The sequence below is a fragment of the Elgaria multicarinata genome, chromosome 2 (genome assembly GCF_023053635.1).
Source record: "Elgaria multicarinata webbii isolate HBS135686 ecotype San Diego chromosome 2, rElgMul1.1.pri, whole genome shotgun sequence".
Taxonomy (NCBI): Eukaryota; Metazoa; Chordata; class Lepidosauria; order Squamata; family Anguidae; genus Elgaria; species Elgaria multicarinata.
This window is the reverse complement of record NC_086172.1, coordinates 31976165-32004033: the sequence shown is the minus strand read 5'-3', so window position 1 is coordinate 32004033 and position 27869 is coordinate 31976165. Positions and strand designations below refer to the sequence as shown.

The window sequence follows — 27869 nt, the reverse complement described above, 5'->3', positions numbered from 1 at the left end:
TCCTTCCCACCCATATCACAAAGTGGAAGAAGTGCAGGAAGCATGCCAGACAATGGCAAATAACTTTCTTCCAAAGACACCCCCACAATAAGTACATTATGATGGACATGCAATTAAATTGAATGCTCACAAGCAAAGGTATGCAGCCAAGGAGCATGGGCTGGAGAGAAAAGTGATGCTATCTAATCAGTGCATCACCACCACACACACAACTGTGATGCACAGCTTTGCAGATTTCCAGAGGATAGGCATGTTAGAATCATAGAGTTTGAAGGGGCCTATGAGGCCATCGAGTCCAACCCCCTGCTCAATGCAAGAATCCACCTTAAAGCATCCCTGACAGATGGTTGTCCAGCTGCCTCTTGAATGCCTCTAGTGTGGGAGAGCCCCCGACCACCCTAGGTAACTGGTTCCTTTGTCAGACTGCTCTAACAGTCAGGAAGTTTTTCCTGATGTCCAGGCAGAATCTGGCTTCCTGTAACTCAAGCCCGTTATTCCGTGTCCTGCACTCTGGGATGATCGAGAAGAGATCCTGGCCCTCCTCTGTGTGACAGCCTTTTAAGTATTTGAGGAGTGCTATCATGTCTCCCCTCAATCTTCTCTTCTCCAGGCTAAACATGCCCATTATTATTATTCAGTCTCTCCTCATAGGGCTTTGTTTCCAGACTCCTGATTATCCTGGTTGCCCTCCTCTGAACATGTTGATTGCAACAAAAAACAGAGTCTTGTGGCACCTTAAAAACTAAGACATTTATTGTGGCACAAGCTTTTGTGAACTATAGCCCAGTTTGTCAAACGCATGGAGTATTGCTGAGAGTGTCAGGCTTATATACAGAGCATGTGTTGATGTTGGTGAAGAATTGTAAATAGTATGATACCAAAAGACTTTTAATGCACAATCTTATGCATGCTTAGACAGGAAAAAAATCCTACAACTCACAGCATGTCCCAGCCAGCATGGAAATGCTGGGGTAGGACATTTTTTCTGCCTAAAGATGCTCAGGGATTTCACTCTTAGCTTTCTAAATAAGCCATAAAGGTTACCAGTCAATGAAAATTGACTGGTTACCAGTCAATGAAAAATTGTTTGCTAGCTTGCCTACCCACACATACCTACATTAATCACTTGTGAAACATCAACAGCCTGGGGGGAAAAATGGCGTGGGGGTGAAAGAACCGACTTCCTTCCATTTTACAAAATATTTTCTGCCTGGTTGCTTGGAGGCAATTCTTAATAATGCTTCCAAAGCCGGTTTTGGATCTTAATAGTAAAAGTGGTGCTAGTGAAGTATGCTAGTGTGTGCAGGGGAGGGAGGAGGGGGAATTGCATTTTGCCAGTAACACTAGATTAAATTTTGAATTCCGGGTTTCCCGTAAGGAGGACTTTCATCTAAAATATCTGGTTCTGGCTATGACTCTGCACTCAGCCCCCGTCTTGACGGCGGCACTTTGGTGACACGAGGCACCTTGTTCCCGCACTTGCGTTCCTTCCCGGCATCTGCATGGGAAGGTACACAAATACGAACTTTCCCGCTCTGTAAAAGTAAAAACTAAATAAAATAAGGGGGTGGGGAGAGGAATGGGGCTGTTCCTCCCCCCTTTTATTTAATTGTCTGTATTTGCGCAGCTGCGCAGATATTTAAAAAAAATGGGGGGGGGAGGAATGAGGCAGCCAGAGGAGGACGCAAGGAGAGAGACTCCAGGTGAACCACTTCTCCCTCTGGCTGCCCATTCCTCCCCCACCCAATTTCTTCTTATTTTTATTATCTGTAGCTGCGCAGCTGCACAGATACAGATAATAACATTTTACAAAGGGGGGAGGAATGGCCCCATTTCTCTCCTACTCCCCGTTTTATTTACTTTTTACTTTTACAGAGACGCAGGGGCGCCACCTTCCCTGTCCAGCCCATGGCGACCAATTGGGGGCACCATGGGCTGTGACAAGCCTCCGCTGCCAAAAAAGTCAGGGTAAGTGCCTGACTTTTTTGGAGCAGAGTTTCCAGGGTTTGCCTCTGGATGGCTTTGCAATGGCGGCTGCGTCATGTAGATGACATACCACTACTGAAAAGGATGCATTCCCAGGGGAGGGGAAGGGAGGAGACTGCGATGGCCATACGATGTCTCTTATGACTGCCCAGCCTCATTCCTTCCCTCTCGGAAGTGCCATTGCTAGATGGGTGAAAATGTCCATCTAGCAGAAATGCAAGGCGGTTGGAGAGTGGAGTGAAGATCTCCTCTGTGTCAAAGCCGCCCTGTTTTGAATACTCGGCAGCCCCTAAGTTCAGATACTGCTGATTCTCCTCCTAGGATTGCATCCTAAATATACAATAGTGTACATTATATTTAAACTGTTTACATACAAACATATAAACTGACACAAACACAATAATTTTAACCATCAAAAATAAGAATTCCCAGGACCTGATTATATTCTTTATCATATGCTGCCAAATTGGGGGCAGGGGGCAGGCAGTTAATGCAATTCATGGCATCAAGATACTAACATTCAAAGCCCTAAACGGCTTGGGGCCAGGTTATTTGAAGTAACGCCTCCTCCCATATGTACCTGCCTGGACCTTAAGATCATCCACAGGGACCCTTCTCCGTGAGCCCCTGCCAAAGGAAGTGAGGCAGGTGGCTACCAGGAGGAGGGCCTTCTCTGCTATGGCACCCCGGCTGTGGAATGAGATGCCTAAGGAGGTTCGCCTGGCACCTTCACTGTATTCCTTCTGTCGCCAGCTGAAGACCTTTTTATTTTCTCAGCATTTTAACACCTAATTTAACTGAAATTTAAACTTTGCTGTTTAATTCTGTATTTTAATCTATACCAATTTCTGCTGCGTGGTTTTATCCTGGTTGTCCTTTTTATACTGTATTTTGTATTTGTATTTTTAGATTGTTGGTTGTTTTATTATGTTCTTCACGGTTTTAATTTTTGTGAACCACCCAGAGAGCTTTGGCTATTGGGCGGTATAAAAATGTAATAAATAAATAAATAATCATCAACACATATCCTCTGGGTGCCTACTCTGAGGGAAGCTCGGAGGGTGGCAACAAGAGAGAGGGCCTTTTCTGTGGTGGCCCCCCAAATGTGGAACAATCTCCCTGACAAGGCCCTCCTGGTGCTGACATTGTCATCTTTTCCCCGCCAGGTCAAGACTTTTCTCTTCTCCCAGGCATTTAGCAATATGTAATGAGCCTGGTTTTTTTTAGCTCATCGTTTTTAAAGTTGTTATAGTGGTTTTAAACATATGTGCATTTTGTATGTTTTTCTGGTTTTTAATTTTTGTATATTGTTTTTAAATGTTTTATCTTATGTGAACCGCCCAGAGAGCGTTGGCTATGGGGTGGTATATAAATGCAATTATTATTATTATTATTAATAATAATAATCTTTGCCCAAAGTCCCTGGGCTTTGACACAGAGGGTATCTTCACTCCACTTTCCAACCGCCTTGCATTTCTGCTAGATGGACATTTTCACCCATCTAGCAATGGCACTTCCGAGAGGGAAGGAATGATATAATAATAATAATAATAATAATAATAATAATAATAATAATAATATCATCTCCTTTTTTCTGTAAATTTCAGCCGCGTAGTTTCAGAAAGAAATAGTAAATTTGGAATGGTTCCTTGTCCTACGGTAGGAGATAAAGCATCATGGTACGAAGCCAAGGTAGATAAGAAGTTGCAAAAAAGCTCATGAGCACCTTGATGGGAAGTGGGTTACTATAGCATACTGCTGGGCACAAAAGCAGAGACCTTAGGAAGTGAGAATTGTGGGGACCTTCTTCTGGTAGCAGCCTTCTTGACAGGCCTCTGCCAAAATGAAACTGGAATTGTACACAGAAGAACACAAATGATGTAATGTTATTAACAGTGTTGCAGTGGAGCCAAGGATGCAATGGTGGCACTTTTATTAGCAGGGATGCTGATGTCATCTGCCACACACACACACACACACACACACACCGCCCTCCTCACAATTCCCTTTAAATTTAGCAGCAATCCTAACAGTAGCTCGGGGCAGGGAATGAATTTTCTCAGCAATTCCTTGTAGTAATGTGAAGTATTTTGGGGTTAGGGTTGCTCTTCAATGAGCCATTAAGACCCACTAGCTTTACAAAAGACCTGCCCCTAAGATGAGAATTGGTACAACTGTTGTTGTTGTTTTTAAATATGGATCAACACAGCTGCCTGCATTTTTTGGAGTTTCCTTGGAGGCAGGGCTATAGTGACATCGCGATGAGCGCCTGCACTTCCCTTAATGACCAGCTGTGGTTTTATTGCACTTTTCTTTTAAAAATGTATTTTTAATTTTGTTTTTGTTCTGTTTTTATTCTTTTATTTGATTTGTCCACCGCTCTGAAATTCTTGAATGGGAAGTGGTATATAGCCAGTGTGGTCTAGTGGCTAAGGTGTTGGACTGGATGTTGGGAGATCCGGGTTCTAGTCCCCACTCGGCCATGGAAACCCACTGGGTGGCTTTGGGCCAGTCACTGACTCTCGGCCCAGTCTTCCTCACAAGGTTGTTGTTGTGAAGATACCAAGGAGAGGAGGAGGATTATGTACGCCGCCTTGGGTTCCTTGGAGGAAAAAAGGTGAGATATAAATGTAATAAATAAATAAACATTGTAAATAAAATAAATAAATAAATGTGCTACTACATCACTGATTAGTAATCCTCTATAGGGTGTGACAGCATTGATTCTTTTGTCCTCTGTGTTGGTTGTCCTCCTTCAATCCAATCTTCACTTAGGCATTCAAATTTATGAGTGCTGCCCTCTGCTAGCTATCTGGTATACTTGACCAGGCCACCCATAGTTATGATAGGGAACAGCATTTTGTGTGTTTTCCCATAGGAGCAAAAAGTCAGTTTTGGGGACATAGGCCTTAGCTAGACCTAAGGTTTATCCTGGGATTGTCCCAGGGTCATCCCTGTTCATGTAAATGACACACAGGAGATCCTGGGACGATCCCGGAATAAACCTTAGGTCTAGCTAAGGCCTAAGTTAAGCTTCCCGTTGTCCAAACTGCCCCAAATTTTGCATGTGGATAGCTATGTGATTTTCTAGCAGATTACCTAGATTTTGTGCATAGTAAAGCTTATTACTTATTACTATGTAAAGGATTCATGCCTTACATAGGGCCTCATGGATGCAAGTTAGCATTGTCATTTAAGATATACTGTAGGTCAGTGGGGAGTTATTCTGCATAGGCTATTTTTTAATTTATTTTTTTAGTCTGAAAATTTCGAGAAAAAGAATGAAATATGGATGGGAAACCACCAAATTTGCCAGGCTGGGAGAGAATGCATTAACTAGCAGTGAGATTGAAATCCAGCAAGATCGGTCAAGGATTGAAGGAGACATGAGCTTCCCCCCTCAAACTGCCCCCCATTTGTTTGTACTGAGGGAAGTTCAGAATGTTTGCACAGAGCTATGCAGCAGCCAGTGTGTCGGGGAAGGATTTAAAGGGTCCCTCTGCAGAGCAGGTTGGCTCAGGTCAATCCATCAAGACAGGGAGAGAGTATTAAAGGGGCTGTGCCCAGCCCCTGCAGAAGGGTGCTTGATTCACATTTTTTGTTCCCATGGGGTTGTGACTGAATAAATAGGGGTTAGGGCAATGCATTTAAGTCTGTGCTGCCACATCGTGTAAAATGTATTTGGGCTTTGGGGGTCGGTGGGAGGGATTTGCAAACTGATAACTTCATACGTGTGTGTGTGTGTGTGTGTGTGTGTGTGTGTGTGTGTTAGTATATAGTGCCTGGTGTGGGTGGATTCTATGACACATTGTTGTCGTCGTCATCGTCATTACACATTGTCATTATTTGCTTGCATGTGCAAGGGAGTGTGACCCTGTTACTACTTCTTGATCTCTCAGCGGCTTTCAATACTTTTGACCATGGTATCCTCCTGGGCTGCCCTCGTGAGTTGGCACTGTTCTACAGTGGTTCAACTCATACTTGCAGGGTTGGTTCCAGAGAATAACGGACTGTACTTCTGCCCCGTGGCAGTTATTATTATTATTATTATTATTTATTTATTTATTTATTTATTTATTTATTTATTTATATAGCACCATCAATGTACATGGTGCTGTACAGAGTAAAACAGGGTGCCATAAGGCATCAATCCTTTCCCCAATGTTATAATAGCTATATGAAGCCATTGGGAGCGGTCATCAGGAGATTTGGGGCAAGGTGTCACCAGTATGCTAATGACACCCAGTTCTATTTTTTGTAACATTTGAATAGGGAGAGGCCATGCACATTCTGAACCAGTGTCTGGATGCAGTTTTGGCTTGGATGAGGGCCAATAAACTGAAGCTAAAAACAGAGGCCATGTGGGTTGGTGATTCCCAGGTATGGGAATTGGGGTGTTTGTATGTTCTGGTTAGGGTTGCACTCCCTCTGAAGGAGCAGGTCCATTGTTTGGGGGTGTTTCTGGATCCATCTTTGTCACTGGAGAGCTAGGTTACCTCGATGGCCCGGAGCTACTCAGCCACATACAAGGTTATGTAGTTTTCCTACAAAGCCCTAAACAACTTGGGACCAGCATACAATATAGCAGACTGGCTTCCCTTATATGCACCTGGATGACAGCTACGATCCTCAGAGGAGGTATTGCTGGCCATTCTGAAATGAACGGAATGTTGCCATGAAGAACCTCGGAGTGGGGCCTTCTCTGTAGCAGCACCCACCCTCTGGAAAACCCTCCCTCGTGCGGTTTAGGAGGCGGAAAACGTAACATCTTTTAAACACCTCCTGAAAACATACCTTTTCACAAGACTTTCTTTGGATTTTAAATTAGCTGGTTTTATATTGCCTTTTTTTCACTTTTATTGTTTTAGATTTCTTTGACACTTGTATTTTATGGTTTTAATTGTGCACTGCCCAGAGAGCCTCAGCTAATGGACAGTATAAAAATATAATAAATAAATATGTGTGGGTGTTTCTGGCTAGGCAGAGAGCAAGATGGATTTTAAAAAATGCTTGCAGATGAGCAGTTTGGTTTTTTTTTAAAAAAAAAATCTGTTCAAATTGAGTTTACTATGAATACAAACTGCCAGCAGAGGGCACATAGCACCTTTATTCTAGCAGGCCGGTAGAGATGTATGAGAATTTCAATTCTGTTCGTAAAACATGCAAAACATGTCCCACTCTCAATGCTAAACGTGTCCTGCTTGTGGGTTCTTGGTCGATAGCTGGTTGTCCACTGTTTGAACATACTGCTGGACTAGATGGACCCTTAGTCTGATCTAGCACAGCTCTTCTTATGTTCTTATGAACATGAGACCTTTTTTCGGCAAAGTATTTGCAAATTCCAAATTTGCCATTGCATTCAGAAAATGCGTATTATTATTTTTAAAAAGCCTACTTTGAAATGCACATTTTTTTTAAAAAAAATACTCATTTTCAGAGTTCATTTAATGGGGGGGGAAGTGTACATTTTTTAAAAAAATTCCCTCGTTAAGAGCTATCACCATGCCAAGTTTCATCTTTTTATGTTTAAAAATGACAGAGCTGTAAGCATTTTTGTTAATTTGGATAACCTAAATAAAGGTTATCCAAAAACGAAACAGTCCATTCTGAAAATCAGGGCAGAGGAGCTAGTCAACAGAGCTCCATTTCCAATTTTGGAGTCAAGGGGACCTGCTCGCTAGTCAAGGCACAGGCGGCAGCAGCTTTGATCACCTTCTCCTCAGGGTGTTCAGCCCTCTCTCCCTCCCCCTTCACAGTTGAGCAGAGAACTGCCCCACCCTCCTCTTTTGTCAGCCAGGCCACCCTCCGACACACACGCCCCCAACAAAAAGGGGATGGTCTGAAAAAGCACAAGGACAGCAATACATGGGACTAAGGAGCGGCTTTATTGCACAGGGAGGGGAACCCCACTCCAAAATAAGATGAAAAAGGAGGGGAAGAGGTGAGTTAGAGCAGGACAGGGATGACGTCAAGTGAGTACCGTGCTGCAAAAACACATATCAGGCATGGCTGAAATTAATTGCATACTTAATCACTTTGCTCATCTGGGGCCCTTCCACACGCCGTAGTGAAGACGCGTGCATGCGCCCCAACTACGGCCCCAAAACGATAGTGTGTACCAGCCTGAAGAGACGGAGGCGGAGGCGGCTGGGGAATCCGGGCTGCCACCCTCCTGCTGCCTGCTGCCTGGGTAAGAGCGACCCGGGTCGGAGAGCTCGGCTTCCGCCTCCGCCGAGCTCTCCGACCCGGGTCGCTCTTACCCAGGCAGCAGGAGGCCGGCGGGGGGGGGGGGCGCGGAGGCGGCTGGGGAATCCGCTGCCGCCTCCCTGCCTCAGCCGGGGCTCCGGAAGAGCCGCCAGGAGGAGACGAGGAAAGGGGAGGAGGTGGCGGTGGCGGCAGGAGGAGGCGCGCCGCTTTCCTCGCGGGCCTTCCCCCCTCCGACCCGGGTCACTCTTACCCTGGCAGCATCTTGGGGCGCGTCTGCCACCACCGCTGCCGCCGCCGCCCTCCTGCTGCCGGGGTAAGAGCGACCAGGGTTGGAGGGGGGAAAGCCCGCGAGGGTCGGAGAGCTCGGCGGAGGCGGAAACTGAGCTCTCTGACCAAGGTCTTACCCAGGTAGCAGGAGGGCGGCGGCAGCGGCAACGGCAGACGCGCCCGGATTCCCTAGCCGCCGCCGTCTCCGTCTCTTCAGGCTGGTACACACTATCGTTTTGGCGCCGTAGTTGGGGCGCATGCATGCGCCTTCACTACGGCGTGTGGAAGGGCCCCTGGGCTCACCAAGCTGACTTTGGGATATGTCTAAACACTGTGTGCTCATATGTGCCGACTGTATAATTCTTCATCATGGATTTCACAAGATTCTGGAAGAGGTTGAAGCAACAGTAGCATTTGCTCTCCCTCTCATTACATCACAGCTTTACTCATATCCAAATAGCAATGACCCAAGCTGACCCTGTTCAGATGAAGCCACAGTGGTTAAGCATTTTGAGCTAAACATTATGGCTTAGCCTGTCCTATGAACCATGGCTTAGCATGTCGTGTGAACCATTCCTAACCATGGTGTCCACATAACCACGGTTTAAACACACTCACTAACCATTTACTATAAAAGGGTTAGCAGCCTAACCATGACTTAGCATATTGTCTCAACAGGCCCGATGTTTCACTGAGGTCAGCTATCAAACTGAACGCTTTCACTTTTTCATTCATGACCTCTAATTTAGCTGCCTCCAGGTGACTATTCCAGGGGGCGGCATTCTACATGAGGAAGACCACAACTGAGAAGCAGTGAGGCAGCTAGGTAATTTTAGACCCTGGATTTAATGATCTTATTGGGGGGCCCTTTTAGACAGCCATGTATGAGTGTAGCGGCTAGAGTGCTGAACTAGGAGACTCGTATTTAATGCCCCACTTGGCCAGGAAGCTTACTGGCCAAGCTTTCAGCTTAACCTACATGTGAGCATAAAATGGAAGAGGAGGACAACGAAGTAAGCTGCCTTGGGCTCCTTGGAGGAAAAGGTAGGATATAAATGTAGCAAATAAAAATAATCAAAATAAAATCTGTATTACAGAACTAACATTTCTCTTCTCCTACCCCTCTCCAATCTTAGCACCATTCCATGCTTTACAACTGCTTCTACATTCCTGATACATTAGAATGGTCTTCCAGCTCTGGGTTGTTGTCGTTTTAAATACTCTGAGCAGGTGCAGTCCAGTACTGCATTTTAAATTGACTTAAATCATAGCCTCTGACCATTTAGTTTAGGCCAAATTATTGTTATTGTTATATTTTTATTCCACCTTTTAAATCCATTTTTTATATCCCACCTTTTAAATTACTTTCAAGATGGCCTATGAAAGTAATTCACCAATAATAACATGAGCACATAAACACATCTGTACAGCACCATGTACATTGATGGTGCTATATAAATAAATAATAATAATAACTAGAATACCAATTAAAATGCCCCTCCACCTCCATGTTTATCCCATCACCAAAGATCATTATTTATTTATTTAATTAATTTATTACATTTATATCCCACCTTTTTTCCTCCAAGGGACCCAAGGTGACGTACATAATCCTCCTCCTCTCCTTGGTATCCTCACAACAACAACCTTGTGAGGTAGGTTGGGCCGAGAGTCTGTGACCGGCCCAAAGTCACCCAGTAGGTTTCCATGGCCGAGTGGGGACTAGAACCTAGATCTCCTGACTCCCAGTCCAACACCTTAGCCACTACACCACACATTTGAATCTTCCCTTCATTGTGATATGGTACTTGTTATTAGGCATTTTTTGGCGAAGCGGTACTGGTAAAGGCAACAGGATTTATGCTATCATAAATCCTATCATTTTTAGGTGGATAATAGTAGGTAGCAGCCTTCAGATAGTAGTCTGAAGTGATAGTAGGTGTCATTTCTCTCATAGAATAGTGTGTTATAAAAGCACAGTGCTGATTCATTGCCATATCAGTTATACCATAGATGGCATTATTGGATTCACAAACACATGCCTCAGCCTGCTAATGTTTGTTCAGTTGTGATTCATGTGAGATCCAGGAAAGAAAAGGAAAATCAGATGGTATTACCAATCTGATGACATGTCTTTCCCAAGTTTGAATAATTGCTTGTTAATTTCCTCTCCTGTAGTCTTGCAAAAGTCATTTTAAACTGAGAGAACCATATTAAGGTTAATAGATTCCTCTCCCCCATCATAATACGGAGGAATGTTTAAAAGCTCAGTGACTGGGAGATGTTCTTGCTCTAGAAAATGAGCTGAAATAAGCAAGTCATTTATTCACATCAGCAGTGCTAACTCTGGGTTCATAGATGTTACAAAGGAGGGATCATAGAGGAACCTCAATATTATTTGCTGGGGAGGGTGCTATTGCATTCATGTCCTGTTGTGAGCTTTCTTGTAGACATCTAGTTGGCCAATACTGAAACAAAATACTGCCTAGAGATGCCTTTAGTCTGATCCAGCATGGCTCTTTTATGTAGTAGACCACAAGTGGTCAACTTTGGAAGTTTCAGGGCCATTTTCCCCCTTGCCCCCTAACCTAAGTGGTACAGTACTTGGGGGGTGACATAAAAATAGCATCTGTAGCAGCTACGGCACACCCAAAGGGTCATATTTAGCTAGATTTTACCATTTTGGCTTTCCGTATTCACTACGGATGTCATTTTTCCTTCCTACGATTTCCCCCACCCCTCTACTTCTTCCATTTTTTCATATGCCATTAACATTGTACAAAGGCTACAAGAGAAAATGGCAGTCTCCTCAAACATTTGTGAGAAAGTAAGGCCCCAGGCCTCTGTATTGTAGCTTGGTTCTCGCAGAGAACTGTTTGCTGAAACCCAAATGTAGTGGAGCTTATTCCTAACTAAATGAACACCACCAGCACCGCCTTTGTGCTAACTCTCAAAGTAAGGCAGAGGGGTGGTGGTGGTGGCTGTGACTAGAAGTGGGACAAGCAATGGGCCTCAGCTCAGCTCTGAGACAGGGACACACTGGATGAAACAACTGCCGCAGCAACACCATTCTAATCCCCCCCAGAATGCTCCTGAGCCCCAAAGTAGTATATATTTGGCGTGAGGGCCAGAGGGACTGGGGTAATGCAGCTGGCAGTGGCTGCACCAACCTGACCTGCACTTCTCTTCCCAGCATCAGGCCTTTAAAAAGAGTTAAAACTGTTTTTTTTAAAAGTTGGGTGAGGGAGTAGGCACAGAGATTTGTGTGTGGACTCCAGTTCTGGTACTGAAAACAAATTTCTGGACTGAGAATGTGCTCAGAGGCACCTTTTTTCACAACCCTATGTCTAATTTCTTGAGTCACCATATTGTACTTGGCTGTGGCTGGTTCTACTGAAAGCAAGGTAAATCCTTCAGAGCTCCATCACACCAGGCTGATAGTGTGCTTTCATGGCAAATTTCATGCAAAAGACTCGCATGACACTCACCTTTTAGTCTGTTATCGTGGCGAAGGACTCGAATGACGTCGACTAAGTCCTGCTGTGATTGCGGTTCTTCCCCCCTCTTGGTGACGTATTTTGCCCCTTGGAAAGTGTGATTCTTCTTGAACTCCTTCCAGGCGTGGAAGGATGACAAGGAGCAGAGCTGCCTCCCTTGGCAGCCCCCAAGTGAGCGCCACGGACCCGGAGCAGGCCCAGCCCTCCCAGGGTGTGCGCTGGAGCAGGAAGACGAGGAGCAGGGCCTCCGTTGGCAGCCCCCAAGCGAGCGCTGCAGAGCCTGGCCCAGCCCTCCCAGGGTGCGCACCAGAGCAGGGCGGAGGCGTGGAGGCTGGTGCTCAACAACAGCTTTCATATGCAATGGGATAATTCGAGGGAAAACCAGGACAAACAGGTAAGTGTGATGGAGCTTTCATACACGCCTGCCTTAAGTGATACTGGAGCAAAGGAAAGATATCTTGAACTTGATTCAGTCAATGAATCATCTGAGTGGAACCTAATCCACCCCAGAAAAGCATGCTTGCATCCAGGGACTAAGGTGGGTGTGATGTGTCTATATCCTCAAGAGTTAATATCAAGGAAATGCTGAAAACACAGAATCTCTCTCTCATGCAACTGACAACCAGACAATATCCATCTTGCCAGCACCCTTTGCAAGAGCCGAGCAAATGTTCTTGGGTCATTTTCTAACGTTAGAGCCAGCTAGTTAATCAGGTGTAACATGAAGCTTTGACATGATTTACAGCATGCTGGTAGCTCATACTGTAACTGCTTTGTACTGCTGCATGTATTGTATAATAGTGTTAAGCTGTCCTTGGACAAGACTCCATTGTAAACAAGCTCTCTTGCTCAACTGGGATATCCTGTAAAAATATTATAATAAAAACAGACTCTGACATCACTGTAAAGAGCCAGTGTTCTCGCCATGTAGGATTTTTAAAAAAAACATTCGGCTACCGTCTGTAAAGAACATTAAATGCGGCAGTTTAACTTCCATAGCGCCAAACTAATTCTTAGCTCAGATCATTAAATTTCCAATTGGTCCAGTCTTCAGCTGCTCCTGGATAGTTCTTTGGGACAAAGGTGACCTTCCACCAATTACCTCTGATGGTTCCAGTCACTTCATAAGATGATGAAAATCTCTGGAAATTCCCTCAGTTACACAATAAAAGTTCTTATACCACAGTGTCATAAAAAATATTGTCGAGGAGACTACCCTATTGTGCTAAAGGTACATTGCAGGAGCAAAGCAGGGTATTGTTTTGTGGTTATTAATTCACCAAGGAAGGTTGTTACACTTCCCCCAACTGTTTAATCTTCCATTTACTATGCAGCTCCTTTGAATTATTTTCTGGCTAAAACACATCAAAATCCATAGCCTCAATAAAGCAATATCATTAAGACCAAATAATATTCAAAGTGTGTATGCAAGCTGTTGAATCACGCAGAACTCTTTGTTGGATTTGAGGTAACAAAAATTTCCCTTCCACTCCTTGCTGTGCAAGATTATTATTATTCTTAAGAAGAAACAAAATGTTTTGCTACTTGAGATTTTAAGATTGCAATCAAGGAAGTTTATAGACGAACCTTCCCCAATATGTTACCCTCCAGATGTGTTGGAATACAACTCCCATCATCCTCTATGCTGGTTGGGGATGGAGTGAGTTGTAATCCAACTGATTTGGAGGGCACCAGGTTGGTTATAGACACTTCTAAACTATTTTAGGTTCTTAATGGGTTCTGTTGCAATGGAATGGTAATAAGAGCTAAACTAATGGTACAAGCTTGTTTTGCATCCTAAATATTATATTTGTGTGCAATTTTAGGAGTATTTTATTGTAATCAAAACATTTAAAAGCTCTTTCTATTGCTAGCACTCTTTTCTGACCCAAACCACATCTTGGTTCTCGATTATGCCACACTGAATGACTGCCTAACCAGTGTCTCTGACTGAACAGGCCAAATTGGACATAGAATTGGCTCCTGAAGAGAGAAGATAATGTTCAAAGACTTGGTAACAAAGTAAAGACATATGTTTGTTAAAGGTCAGATCTGATTTATTAAATGAGAACTTATGCAATGCTCTTGGTTCTAGCAGTGGTTCTAGCAACCCAAGCCTAAAGTTATTATTACCTGCAATGGCACAGAGTAGCACCCAATTGGAGTAGATCCATTCCACTATCCTCAATGTTAATTCTAACATAAGCTTATATTTTTTTGGTCAATGTATTCTATGATGGCTTGAACGCATGTAGAGACTGTGGTTGAATTCCTTTCATTCTAATCCCATCCCATCTTATTCTCTCCCATTTCCACCCCATCTGTGCCTCATGACAATTTGGAATGACAAGACAACGTTGTAGCTGCCATTCGTATCAGTTTCCAGCACAGTTTTATTAATCTGCTGCATTTGAATGGTGTTTGATGTATTGCAACAAATTATGTTGCAACACATCATTTGCAACATATGACAGGGGGTTGGACTCGATGGCCTTGTAGGCCCCTTCCAACTCTGCTATTCTATGATGCTATGACATTGCATCTGCGTGGTAGTTTTGTATGAAATTCTAAGTGTTTTTGTGTTGATACTCAGTTGGTAACTGAGCCTTATAGAGCTGAGCCTTTAAGACGACTTAAATTGGAGTAGTCTACTTTAACTAATATGTAAACAATGCACAAAAATGGCAGTATTAAGAGGTTTTTTCGGTGAGGAGGAAAATGATGGCATTAAAGGATGGAGTTGGTACTTCAATTGGTTAAACACCTTGGCCAATGTTTTTAATTCCTATGATGCATTATTCAACTACACATTTTCCATCTGATTCTGCAAAAATGCTCTGCTCCAGATCCCTCAATCATAGGAGGTATGCAGGGAAACTACAAAGAGCAGGGCATTTTCAGTCATGCCCCCAATCCTGTGAAATGCTTTGCCAGGTGAGATCAGGCAGGCCTGGGAAGGCATTTGGTTAATATTTCTCAGGTGATTATTTTAACGCTGTTTCGTTTGTGGCTTTTATTATATGTTGCATATTTGGCAATTGCTATGTTCTCCTGAGGTTATGTTTTGTAAGCCACCTTGTAAGTTCACTTGATGAGAAAAGGCAGGATATACATTTTTTTAGATGAATTAAAATAAATTCGTGACGAAATTAGTGTCGTCAGAGGATAGAAAGCTTTTGACACCAGCATGATCAGAGCTGGCCCTACCATGATTGGGTCAAGTTGGAACGGTCTATTGACTGCTATAAATTGTTGTTGTTGTTGTTGTTGATTGGGCCTCAGTCAGCAGAATTTGGAGTACCACTAAAGGGCTGAAAATGATCATTTTATATGGACAGACAGATAATTATGTGGCAGGGGAGAATCATTTGTTTTTTCTGATCAGACACCAAAATTTCATGGGGTATTTTTACTGTAATGATAGTATTCTGATGGAGTTCAATAATCACGATTCATAGGTATCCATCAGCAGCATCCTTCCTTCTTAATTGACAATCTTCCATGGTTAATCAAGGGGATGTCGTCTGCTTATATCCCCCAAATATATATGAAACAAGCAATTTGGTGAAGGACAAAACAACAACAACAAAACCAAATTATCTATGTTTCCACTTGATTTTTAATATAGACCCAGATTATTTTTAACGCATTGCAAAAATAAAAAAGGCTAACTAAAAGTATTCGTATGTGTGGATGCTACAGACTGAACCATAAGCCAATTTTTTTAATCCCTTAGAATACATGTATACATTTTTCTTTTCTCAAAAGCTGGCTTCCAGTGCTGAATCACATTCTATGACGTGTACATTTTTAAAACCATAATTTTACAATACAAGATGCATACAGAATTAGACTATAGTTTTTCATAGTAATATAACCATCATGGCTGAAATTCTTTTAATGAAAGCAACGTTTCTGAGGGATTCCACTAACATTTATTTATTTACTTACAATATTTATATACTGCTCTCCATTCAAAATTTCAGAGTGGCGGCCAAAATAAAATAGAATAAAACGGAATAAAAACACATTAAAAGTACATTTTAAAAGAAACAAAGAGCAAAATAAACATTAGATTTCACTCTTAATGACATGATGACACTTATGAAGTCTTCGGAACCCCTTTCAGTAAGAAGATTGATCTCTGAAAAGAAGTTCAGAAACTATACAAGATCAAATGTCCAAAAAAACAAACAAACAAACAAAAAAACTAGATCAGAAGAAGCTGGCTAACAGTTCAGTATGGAACAATCTAGTACAAGTGCTGGAATACGGGACTCCATAGGATTTCCCCCACCCTCATTAAGTTGTTCTAGGAATAATACCAGGGTTGCTGAATTTAAGAAAGAGAAAAAGTTTTGAAATTCTTCCTTAAAAGTTTAGCACTTTATTGGTTTGAAATACAATGCTCATTTACAAGGTACTAAAAACTTGACAAGATTGTCATTTCGGAATCGTACTTGAAGCTTCCAGATGGAGGAGTCCTAGTGCTAACAGCCAGAAGGCATTGTGCAGCTATTCTGTCTTTTCCCCCTTAATGGGAAGAAAAAAGACAGAAGAAGCAGCAGGACAACACAGAACAATAATGAGTGGAGGATGCCATTGTCAGGATCCCCCACAAAATTCTGTGAATAAGGCAGGGCAATTGCACTGTAAAAAGTCTCAGCTGGTAGCACTCATAATGCCTATATGAAAAATAAAAAAGAGGCAACCACTATTATTTTGTTTCTAGCACAGCTTTGCCAACAATAATTATAATGAGGACACAACTGAAGACCACTTTCTTCTTGCCTTACTCTGACTTGTTGACAACTGTGATGTAGAGAAAACAAAAATCAAGTTAACTTCAATCTGGCTTCCATTGTTATAGCTGTGGTTTAAGAAGAGGTAAGTTCGCACATCATTTTAAGGCTGCCTTATGAGAAAGGGACTTCACAGTAAAGGAAATTTTCCTTCAAGTAATAATAGATATTAACAGAAGGGCTGATGTTTATGCTGCATGTTCTTGTAATCGAATGATTCCATGGACTTGGTTCTTCCTGAAACATTTGAATAGTTGATCATTCCATGGATCCTTAAACTTCAGAGTTAGAGTGAAGACAGGCAGCATGTGGACCTGAAAGGAAGGGAACCCTATGTAGAAAGTACTGACATAAGCTTTCCAAATGACACTATGGCGTAGGAGTAACTCCATATCGGGGGGGAAATACTGCATAAATGGGATTTATTAAACACTGCCACTCAGAATCTTTGCACTTGATTTGATTGAATTACTGCCACTGTTGGGGGTCAGAAATGATTTTTTTCACCACTTCAAATGGATTTAGAAGAGCCTACCGCAGCATATGTTAATTCGGTCATCTAGACCTATTTGTTCTTCAGATTGTCTTCTACTTTGGAGTAGTTCAATCTGGGGAGTTGAATGGTTTTGTATTTAAGCAAGGGGCAAAATGATTTTTGGTATCCATGATGATTTAATTTGAAAGTCAGAACTTGAACTTAGAGTCATTTTAGTAATCTTATTCAGTTTTAAATGAATGTACCCCATTGAGGAGTAATACAAGCTTTACTTTTTATTACACGGAACAAAGCTTATTTTTCTCTAATGATGGGCAAATTCACCCCAACAGAAATCATGACTTGCTTGTCGAGATACAAATCCCTCCATCCAGTCTCAGATGAAAGTTCTCCATTATTCCAAGATCTCATGTATATGTAAATTACAGCACACACATGTCAACACAGTACACCCTGGGAATTATAGCATGGTATCATGCTATGCATATACATGCTATTTATCATGACATCATGCGCCACCATGTTATGTCCCCTCTGACCATTTTTACACACCCTGCTGTTTACTCTACAGGCTGTATGGAGCTGGTTGAGTGGCCGGGAAGTGCAAGCAGGAGTCGCAGAAGATGGACTTCCATCTGCCAAAGCCCAGATCTTCTCACCTATCAGCCAGCCCAGGCTGCACCACTCCCCTCCTGACCTCCTCAGACCCCCTTCCCAGTATCCCCCATAATGCCATCCACCACCACCCCATGCCTAAAATATGCTTGTACTTACCAAATAAGACAAACCCATTTCTGTCCAAAACAAGAGAGGAATGGTTCTGACTGTGTAGCTGAATACAGAAAAAAGAATCCATGAGGGATGAAGAAGCGTTGAACAACAGAAAGATACCAACCTATGTGGTTGTTTCTTCAGTTTTCAAATGAATGTTTTTATACTGACTGGTTTGGATAACAGTAACTAAAAGATTAAGTGACATCATGCCACAATCATGAGCATTGCAAATTGGATGTTTACATTTCCCCCAGAAAGGGTTAAACCAACCAACATAAAGACATGTGCAGAAGTGGTGGCGTTTAAATGATTTTGTCATGTAAACCATTCAGGTGTTCATAATCAACTCTCGTTTAAATAACAAATATAGTAAAATGTGTTAACTAGCCATCCACGTTCAGTACACTTATGAGCATTATGAACGTAATAGATTCTAAAAATGAATGGCCTAATTTCATGTTTTGGTAGCATTCCTAATTCTCTCTCTCCTTTTATTCCTTCTGTTGGTACACCACATTACAATACCTCAAAGCCCATCAATGTGGCCTTTAGTGGTCATGATCAAAGTGCTTAAAAGGATTTTCATGGTGGCTTCCAGTTTCAGTGAGCCAATCAAATACACCTGCTAACTCCTGAAGTGTTCTGTTTACAGCACCGTTTGGAAAACATCAGAAAAAGATACCAGTGACTGTGTGAATTGTCTCTCAATATGGTAAATACATGCTTGATACAGAGGTGGAACATGCCGAATCACTAGGCGAACCAGTCTAGTTCCATGAAGAGTCCCTTTGAAGAATGAAAAACTAAAAAAAAAAACTACATTGCAGAAAAAAGAACATTATCACTCTCCTTATACAAATCAACTTTTTAAAAAAAAGTAAATATACTTGGAGAGGCAGTCCAAAAGGATGAATAAAGATCTCTGCTACACATAGGCCAAGCAGTTGCTAGGATTGGAGCTTGTGGTTTTGAAGATTAGAATTATTCTTTCTTTCCATTTATTACAGTGTATTACAGCCTTGAAAATAACCACTCTTCATCTTGGTCAAGGCAACTTGAAAACAAGGCATAACTGGAGCCAGAGCTCACCAGGGCTTAGTCTCCAAGTTCTTCTCAGTGCCCATAGCTCAGTTTTGGAATCTACAAATTATGAAAGAGAATTCGCAGAGAATCTTTTCCTCACAGCTGAAGGAAATTAACTGAGTAACCACTGAGCCCGAGAGGTGTTATGCTTGAGCCTCGTGGCAAAACCTGGACCTCAAGAGTTGCCCAGATGGCCACACCACGTTCACCGTGCCCCATCCCATTTCCCCCCAATCACCGATCGTTTGGTGACTTCACAGCTTTTGTGCAGTTTTACCGCATTCTAAAACTACTCCACCTCCTCTCCATGTTATCCTCAAAACAACAACCCTGTGAGGTAGGTTGAGCTGAGAGTCTGTGACTGGCCCTGAGTCACCCAGTGAACTTCCATGACGTAGTAGAAACTAGAAATCGGATCTCCCGACTCCTAGTCTATCACTCTAGCTACTACACCACACTTCCTAAAAGGGTTTATTGAGTCCAGAGACTTAACCACATATTAGTACATAAAAAGTAACTAGAGCAAAGCAGTAAAACAAGGATAAGTTAAGACACATAAAACAAATAGAACAGAATAATACAACTAATCATAAAAAAATCTAAACATATTTAGTTTAACTTTCTTTTTCAAGTATTTTAAACTTTATTTCAAATTAAAAATCCCTGTAAACAAAAAACAAAACAAAACCTCAAACCAAAACAGAAACTAGGGACACAATGATTAAGAGGCTTCACCTTGTATATCTTATTACAATGTACTTACTAAGTTTCATTATTATGTCTCAATGCTCAAGGAAAATATTGCATTCCAGTGAAAAGGTGCAGGGCTTCAGTTGATGTTTGAACTTGGAATGCTGAATCAAGTTTCATCCTTCAAGGCAAATTGCTGATAAAGACTAAGACTGGGAGACCCAAGTTCAAATCCTCCCTTAGGTGTAATGCTTACTGCATGATCTTGGGCCAGTCACTCAGCCTAACATATTTTAGAGTTTCAGTGGGGAGCTTGGTTGTTTATTTATATTTATTTATTACATTTTATACCGCCCCATAGCCAAAGCTCTGTCGGCGGTTTACAAAGGTTAAAAACAGTGAGCATTAAAAACAAAATTTACAAAAATTTTAACCAACGAAAGTATAAAAGCAACAATATCCATTTAAAACAACTATTCTGGGGTTAGTTAAAAATTCAGCATATGTTGTTAACTGCCTGGGAGAAGAGAAAGGACTTGTCCTGGTGACGAAAAGATAACAATGTTGGTGCCAGGCGAGCCTCATTGGGGAGATCATTCCATAATTGGGGGGGCACCACTTAAAAGGCCCTCTCCCTTGTTGGATGAAGGGTGTGGGGGAGCACAATCATCTATCTATCTATCTATCTATCTATCTATCTATCTATCTATCTATCTATCTATCTATCTATCACACTGGGCTCTTTGGAGTAAAAGAGGAACATAAGCAAATAAATAAGACAGATATTGCACTGCATCTTTCCTTGCCTCCTTGAAAATGAGTTGAGTCTGTGTATACAAACTTGTGTATACACATGTGGACACATCTGGTAGCTGATGCAGAAAGTACAGTGTATTGTGATAACAGCCATGCATATATATGGAATGTCTGGGCTGGTCTTGTGTGAACAGGATCTAAGACATGGGTGTTGAACCTCTCAGCCCAAGGGCCAAATTCCATTTCGAAGAAGCTTTTGGGGGCCACATTCCAGCGGTGGGAGGAGCCAAAGGCAAAAGGGATGGGACCAAAATACCAGCATGTTTGTCATGTTGCCAGAGTCTGAGCCCAGCAGTTGGAGGTTCAAGGGTCCAAGAGTTCCAAGATGGTCAGCAATCAGGCAAAAGGCAAGGTCTCAACAGTCCAGGTAACAGGCAAACAGGTTCCAAGACAACTCAACAGGCAAAGAGCAAGCAGAAGGATAGTCAGTGTTCAGTCTAGCATTACTCACACCAGGAATCAATTAAGGCAGTAGTCTGAATGCAAGCGGAGCTTGATTCAAGACTATCTGGTCAATGTTGTTTCCTGCAACTCTCTCGGCCATACACTGCAGAGGCTGGCTGAGCCCTACCCAGGCCTCAGCTGTTGAGCTGTTAGTGACTGCAGCTGAGAAGATTCCCCCTTGTGAGCAAGCCCCCTATATGCAAGTAGACCTTTTCAACAAGGACGACTCTGGTTCTGTCTGGCACTCCTTCTGAGTTCATGTATTTTTAAGTGGCATCTTTCCTGACAGCTTGGGGGTTTCTCTACCTCCACAAGGGATACCCTCATGGTAGTCACCCCTGAGTGCTTGGGCTTCTCGTCTACCGGCAGTTCTTGGGCATTGCTGATGGCAGAGGGTCCCTGGTCTTCCAGCTCTTCCTGTGAGGAGGAACCTTTCAAAAGGGGCATGACAGTGTTTTAGCATAAAGCTCTTACTGCCAGTAACCAAGCCTTAGGAGAAACATTCAACTTTTTAGAATGGGGGAGATAACGGTGCAATAGCCAGGAAGCCATCACGTGATCCATGGCTGGAGGAAAGGGGTTGGAGCCAGGGGAAGGGGGCACGTCTATCTGGAATCCCCAGGGGGGCAGACTGGGGCCCCAGGGGGGGCAGATTTGGTCCCAGGACTGTGATTCTACACCCCTGACCTAAGGGTTTAATGATAAAAAAATCATCTTGATCTGCGCTTAACATAATTCAGTTAGCTCTGGACTAATTCCTGTGCACCCAAAATATCCCATTCCTTTAAGAGAAAGTGAATGTAAATAAAAATCTCGTGCTGACTTATTATCTTTTCTTTCTTTCACTTACGCATAGTTCCATGAGTCCATGAAATATATAAGCATATTTTGCTGACAACTCTTGGATTTTCCTAATCCTTATGCAGCGCAGTCCTATGCACCTTTACTGAGGAGTAAGTTCCACTGCTTTCTCCCAGGTGCATAAATACTGCAACCTTAAACTGTCTTCTCCAATAGCAAATCTTGTAAAGGGCGTATGCTCCCATCTGTCAAAATACAGCTAACCTTATTTTCCCCCACAAAAAATGTGCTCTCAGATTTCCCTGCTTTGCCTGTAAAGTTAATTCAGGGAAAACAAATGAATGTTGTTTTAAAACCTCTTTAAAAGAAACACAATTCCAAACTTTTTGTAGGTGTTAGTTGTGCAGCCTGATTGTACGCGTCTTTATTTGGAAGTCCCATTACAGTCACTGGACAAGGCCACCCATGTTGATCATGTTTGGACTAGAACTGGCAATTTAGTTGTTGCTTGCAGGTTTCAAGTACTCTTGTTAATTATGCCAGAGACAAAATCTCTGTCTGGAATCACCTTACAAAGGCTGTAATACTGAACATACATGTGGCCTGATCCGATGTATATTTATTCAGAGGAAAATCTGACTGAGGTCCAGCGATAGTGCTAGGCACTTCAGCATATCCTAATTTATATCTATATATGCAAATTTTGAAATAATTATGAGGATTTAAATTTCACAGAAGGCAAAAAACAGCCAATTAGTTTCTCATCCAAATTATCTAAATAATTTAAGAATTTATTTTAATTTGCACCCTGCCCTAGATCATCAAAAAACAATAGGAAAAGCCCCCCCCCCCCCTAAGCTTAATTACCATGCAGGGTGAGATGGGTCTGTGTATATTGCAACATCTGGGTAGGAGAGAGTTAACCCCTCCTTCCCTTGCAAACCATCCCCTGCATGGCAATTAAGCGAATCAAACAAAACAAAACTCTTCTCTTGGCATCAATGGCCACTCAAGGCTCTGATGAAATCAGGGCTGAAGATCCAAGGGCCCAGGCCTAACGACACCGCCCCCCCTCCTGGTTGAGGTCCATGAGGCTTATTCCTAAATAAGTGTGCTTAGGACTGAAGCCTAGCTTGGAAGCATGACAGAAACAGGACATTTGTGTTTTAGGGTGCAATCTTATGCATGTTTAGACATGGGTGTTGTAGGACTTTCCTCTGTCTAAACATGTATAGGATTGCACTCTTGTTTGTCTTTCAAAAACAGAAGATCTATGCTTTTCTGTTCCACTAGTTTCAGAAATCTGCTTGCAGCTAGCTTGATCAAACCTAATTAAGTTTGCAAAGCACTTCTTGTATTGAATCTCAAGGCTATCACAAACGGTTGACTTCGGGCCTACCAATCATGCCCAGAAACAAAGCATTTCCCCCTCTCCCCTCCTTTTGTTTTTACTGAATATTTGCCTACAGACTAATGGATCTATAAATGGATATTAGTCATGAACCTCCAGTTTCAGGGACAGTGTGGTTGTGAATTGCTTTTCCTGGAGAGCAGGTGAGAACTGTTGCCTTTGTGCCCTGCTGGAAGCGGACGGCCACTGTGAGATGGGGAATGGAATGCTGCAGTAGATGGACCATTGATCAGATCTAACAGGGTTCTTCTTATGTTCTGAAGAAAAGTTCTTGCCCGCACGCTAAGGTCATCTTCAGGGGTCCTTCTCCGTGAGCCCCTGCCAAAGAAAGTGAGACAGGTGGCTACCAGGAGGAGGGCCTTCTCTGCTGTGGCACCCTGGCTGTGGAATGAGCTCCCGAAGGAGGTTTGCCTGGCACACACTATATTCTTTTAGATGCCAGGTGTAGACTTTTTTTTAATTTTTTCTCAGTATTTTAACAGTCTATAAATTAATTTTAACGTTGCTGTTTTAAATCTGTATTTTAAATTTGTATTTCTGCACTGCTGCAGTTTTTATCCTGGTTGTGTTTTTATATCGTATTTTATACCATGTTTTTATACTGTTGTTTTATACTTTGGTTTTAATTTTTGTGAACCGCCCAGAGAGCTTCAGCTATTGGGAGGTATAGAAATGCAATAAATAAATAAATAAATAAATAAATAATACTGGGGAGCTAAAAGCTCGCTCATGGTTTTGTGAGTTGATGCTAATAAAGTCATTACATTATTACTATAATATTTTTGAATTCCACCCCTGGTATGGACTAGTACAGCTGTCAGTGTTATTTAAATCTAAATAATTTCCAAAGCACTTTGCTGTAGATGTGAAATCTTCCAGCTCAAAGTAATGGTTTATCCTTGAGTTAAACTGACATGACAAGGAAGGTGGGTGAAAGAAACGGTGCAGAGTGGGGACAGAGTTGAAAGAGGATTGTGTTTAGCGGTAGGATTCGGTATGTATTACATGTGGCTCTTCCAATTTAAAAACACATCAGTCACTGCTCTCTACAGATTCTTTTGATTTTGCTCAGTTTGGGGTTAATTTGCTCAAGATTAGGGGCACATGCCGCCTTATGTCCTGTTTAGAGTGCAATTCATTTGCTGGCTGGAGGTGCACATGGATGTCACTGATGGGGCAAACAGTACCTGCTTGAGAGTAACAGTACCTTATCGGCGACTCCAATAAGGAGAGTGCAAGAAAGTAAGGCAAAGGAGAGGGGGTCTTAGATGACAGTCCTGTGGAATAGGAACCACAAGGTAGGTGTGGAATTGGAGGCACAATTGGGTATACCTTGCATTTAGTTTCAGGCTTGAGCTTCCCTGACCACACACCATTTCAGTTCTCTGGAAGCATAATGAATGGACAAGAATGTGACAGGACAAGGACGCCGTCGTCGTCTCTCGACTTCTGCTTGTGACCCTGTGGTATGTGCTGTCTCCACTGCCCATGTAGGGATTCTGCATGTATTTGGAAGGGGACCTCTGGGCCTCCCAAAGGTGAGGCCTGGAGCTGCATGTGCGCAGGTGAGACCCTCCTGCATGCAGTGGGCACAGTCCATGTTAGGGTGGGCTGATCTGACCCCACATCTCCTTGATATTATTATTATTATTATTATTATTATTATTATTATTATTATTATTATTATTAATTTATTTATATAGCACCATCAATGTACATGGTGCTGTACAGACCAAAACAGTAAATAGCAAGACCCTGCCGCATAGGCTTACATTCTAATAAAATCATAGTAGAACAATAAGGAGGGGAAGAGAATGCAAACAGGCACTGGGTAGGGTAAACAGGCACTGGGTAGGGTATATGCAACATGTGGCTGGCCTGGCTACTGGGTTGGTTTCTGCTGACATGGTCCCAAATTGTAGCAGATGTAGGGAGCAAGTACACCCAGTTGGCCCTTGTAAGCAGGTCTGTGGGAGGACATAGATCCAAACCGAGTAGGTGCTACTGGCTTCCACTTAATGAAATGGATGGTCCTACTGCTGAAAGGGTTATCTTTTCTGCATGGGTTCCCTCCATCTGCTGCCCTTGACAATGAGGTTTGGTATAACTGGCAGCTGCACGTGGATGGTTGCCATTTGGCTACCTGTTTTGGCAATGGCTTCCTACTTTACTCTCAGCCAGTGTGTATATCCTACTTGCCTCTCTTGCTTGTTCTTCTGGTCTCCTCTCTATGCCTGCCTCTCAGCAGCTCCCCACTATAACCTCCTACCACATCACTGTGGTGGTTGTCCTTCTCCTCCAAAGCTGGCAGATTTTGGATGTAGCTTTGCATGGGTAACTTGAATAGATTGTGCCTTCTTGTGTTTTTTTGCACTTAGGATTGCTCTGCCCATTAAATAGCACCCTGCTAGAGAGTTAAATCACCAATGCAAATCTAAATCACAACTAAGCAGATAATTTGTATTGCAGAAGTGAAGATGGGGGGTAGAGACATGCTCTGAAATGTAACACCACATTCCTTGAGCATTCCAATCAGATGGATACTTCACCCATGCAAGACTTGCTAAGAAGTGATGGTATTTAAACGATGAGATGAACAAACCGATACGTATTTATGATTCTGCAATTACAGGTTATGGCTTCTTTAAAATCTGGGAGTGAATACAGTCACATACACCTCACTTGTTTCCTTCTCCAGCCCCATAATAGTTCCATGCTTTTGTAGGATTGCAGCACAAGTCTTTCCTAATCACATTTACTCAGAAGTTCAGGCATGTCCTGTAGAGTTCACTGAGACTTACAACTGAATCTTATGCAGAGCTAGGCACACCTAAGCCCATTGAAATAAATGCAAATAGCTGTGTCTACCGTCCTGCAGGTCCTGGTGAGGTGTGCATACGATTGCAGGAACCAGAAGTTTTGTGCCTTGAACAGCTGCATATCAGGCAGAAATAATTACTTGCTACAACTTCATATAATAATGATAATGATAATGATAATAATAATTCTTTCTTTCTTTCTTTCTTTCTTTCTTTCTTTCTTTCTTACCTGCCTCTCCCTCTGGATCGAGGTGGGGAACAACATAGAATACAAAAATATTATAAAATACATAAAACTGATTAAAACATATAAAACTAATACATTATTAAAATAACAGCCAGACATCTTAAAATTCGACTGGGTAGGCCTGCTGGAAGAGATCAGTCTTTATTACTTTTTTATATTCTGAAAGATTGTTGAGTTGGTGGATCTCTCCTGCCAGGCTATTCCACAGTCTGGGAACGGCAGAAAAGAAGGTCCTTTGGGTAACAGTTGTTAATCTAGTTTTTGCTGCCTGAAGTAAATTCTTCCCAGGGGACCTGAGTGTGCGGGGTGGATTGTATGGGAGAAGGCGATCCCGCAGGTAACCTGGACCCAAACCATGTAGGGCTTTAAAGGTAATAACCAACACTTTATACTTCACCCGGAAACTAATCGGCAGCCAGTGTAATGATTTTAAAGCTGGTGTAATATGGTCATCCCTAGATGTACCGGTAACCAACCTGGCTGCCATATTTTGCACTAATTGACGTTTCTGGACTAGGCACAAAGGTAGCCCTATGTAGAGTGCATTGCAGAAGTCGAGCCTCGAAGTAATCAGTGCGTGCAGTACCGTCTTCAGGTCTTCCAACTCTAGGAAGGGGTGCAGCTGATGTATCAGCCAAAGCTGATCCGTTGCATCTATATGAGCTGTCATTTGGAGCAAACGAAGCCATCAAATGCCCTGTGGGAAGGATTCCAAGAGATGGGGGGAGAGGTAGGTAGGTAGATAAGGTTGATACCAGACACCTGCTCCAGACAGACTCTCCCATCCCCTGGGCTATCTCCCACTAACTGCTCTGAGAGAAGGATCCTGATAATTTATCTGCAATTTATTATTTTATACGTTAATATTGTTTATTGTGATTTTATTATGTAACTTGTCAGCTGCATTGGTGGAATTTGTATCCTGAAAGGCAGCATATAAATAACGGCAGTAATAATGATGGAATAGGTCTAATTTATTTATTTATTTATTATTTATTTATTTAGAATATTTATATACCGCTACCCATTGAAAATTTTTGGAGCGGTGTACAAGATAAAATGAAAATAAAAACAGACAAACAGTTAAAACAAATTTTGAAAGAAGCAAAAACAGAGATTCAAGGCTGCATATTAAGGAAAGTCTTCTTGGAATAAAGATGTTTTCAGGAGGCACCGAAAGGAGTACAAAGTTGGCGCCTGCCTGACCTCCAGAGGCAGGGAATTCCACAGGAGGGGCGTCACCACGCTGAAGGCTCTTCCCCTGGTGGATTCCAATCGGATGATGGGTCTATGTGGAACCACCAGGAGCAGGTAAGGGAGAAGGCGCTCTCTCAGGTATCCTGGTCCCAAGTTGTTTAGGGCTTTGTACACAAGTAAAAATACTAAACAGGCACAGAAATTGACATGGAATCCACATGGCAGGCCAACAGCTAACACCATTGTAGCAATAGTAACTTCCCTCCTGGGGCAAATAGCAGCTAGGGTGGTTTAATTGGGCGGTATAGAAATGTAATAAATAAATAAATAAA

The 27869-nt window shown here is 42.4% G+C and overlaps 1 protein-coding gene across 1 annotated transcript in view; it reads right to left on the bottom strand.

The window, feature by feature from the left end:
- The window catches only part of STAT1 (signal transducer and activator of transcription 1), a 365052-nt gene that overhangs the window by 108138 nt on the left and 229045 nt on the right, over window positions 1-27869 (bottom strand). The gene's annotated exons all lie outside the window — the stretch shown is intronic.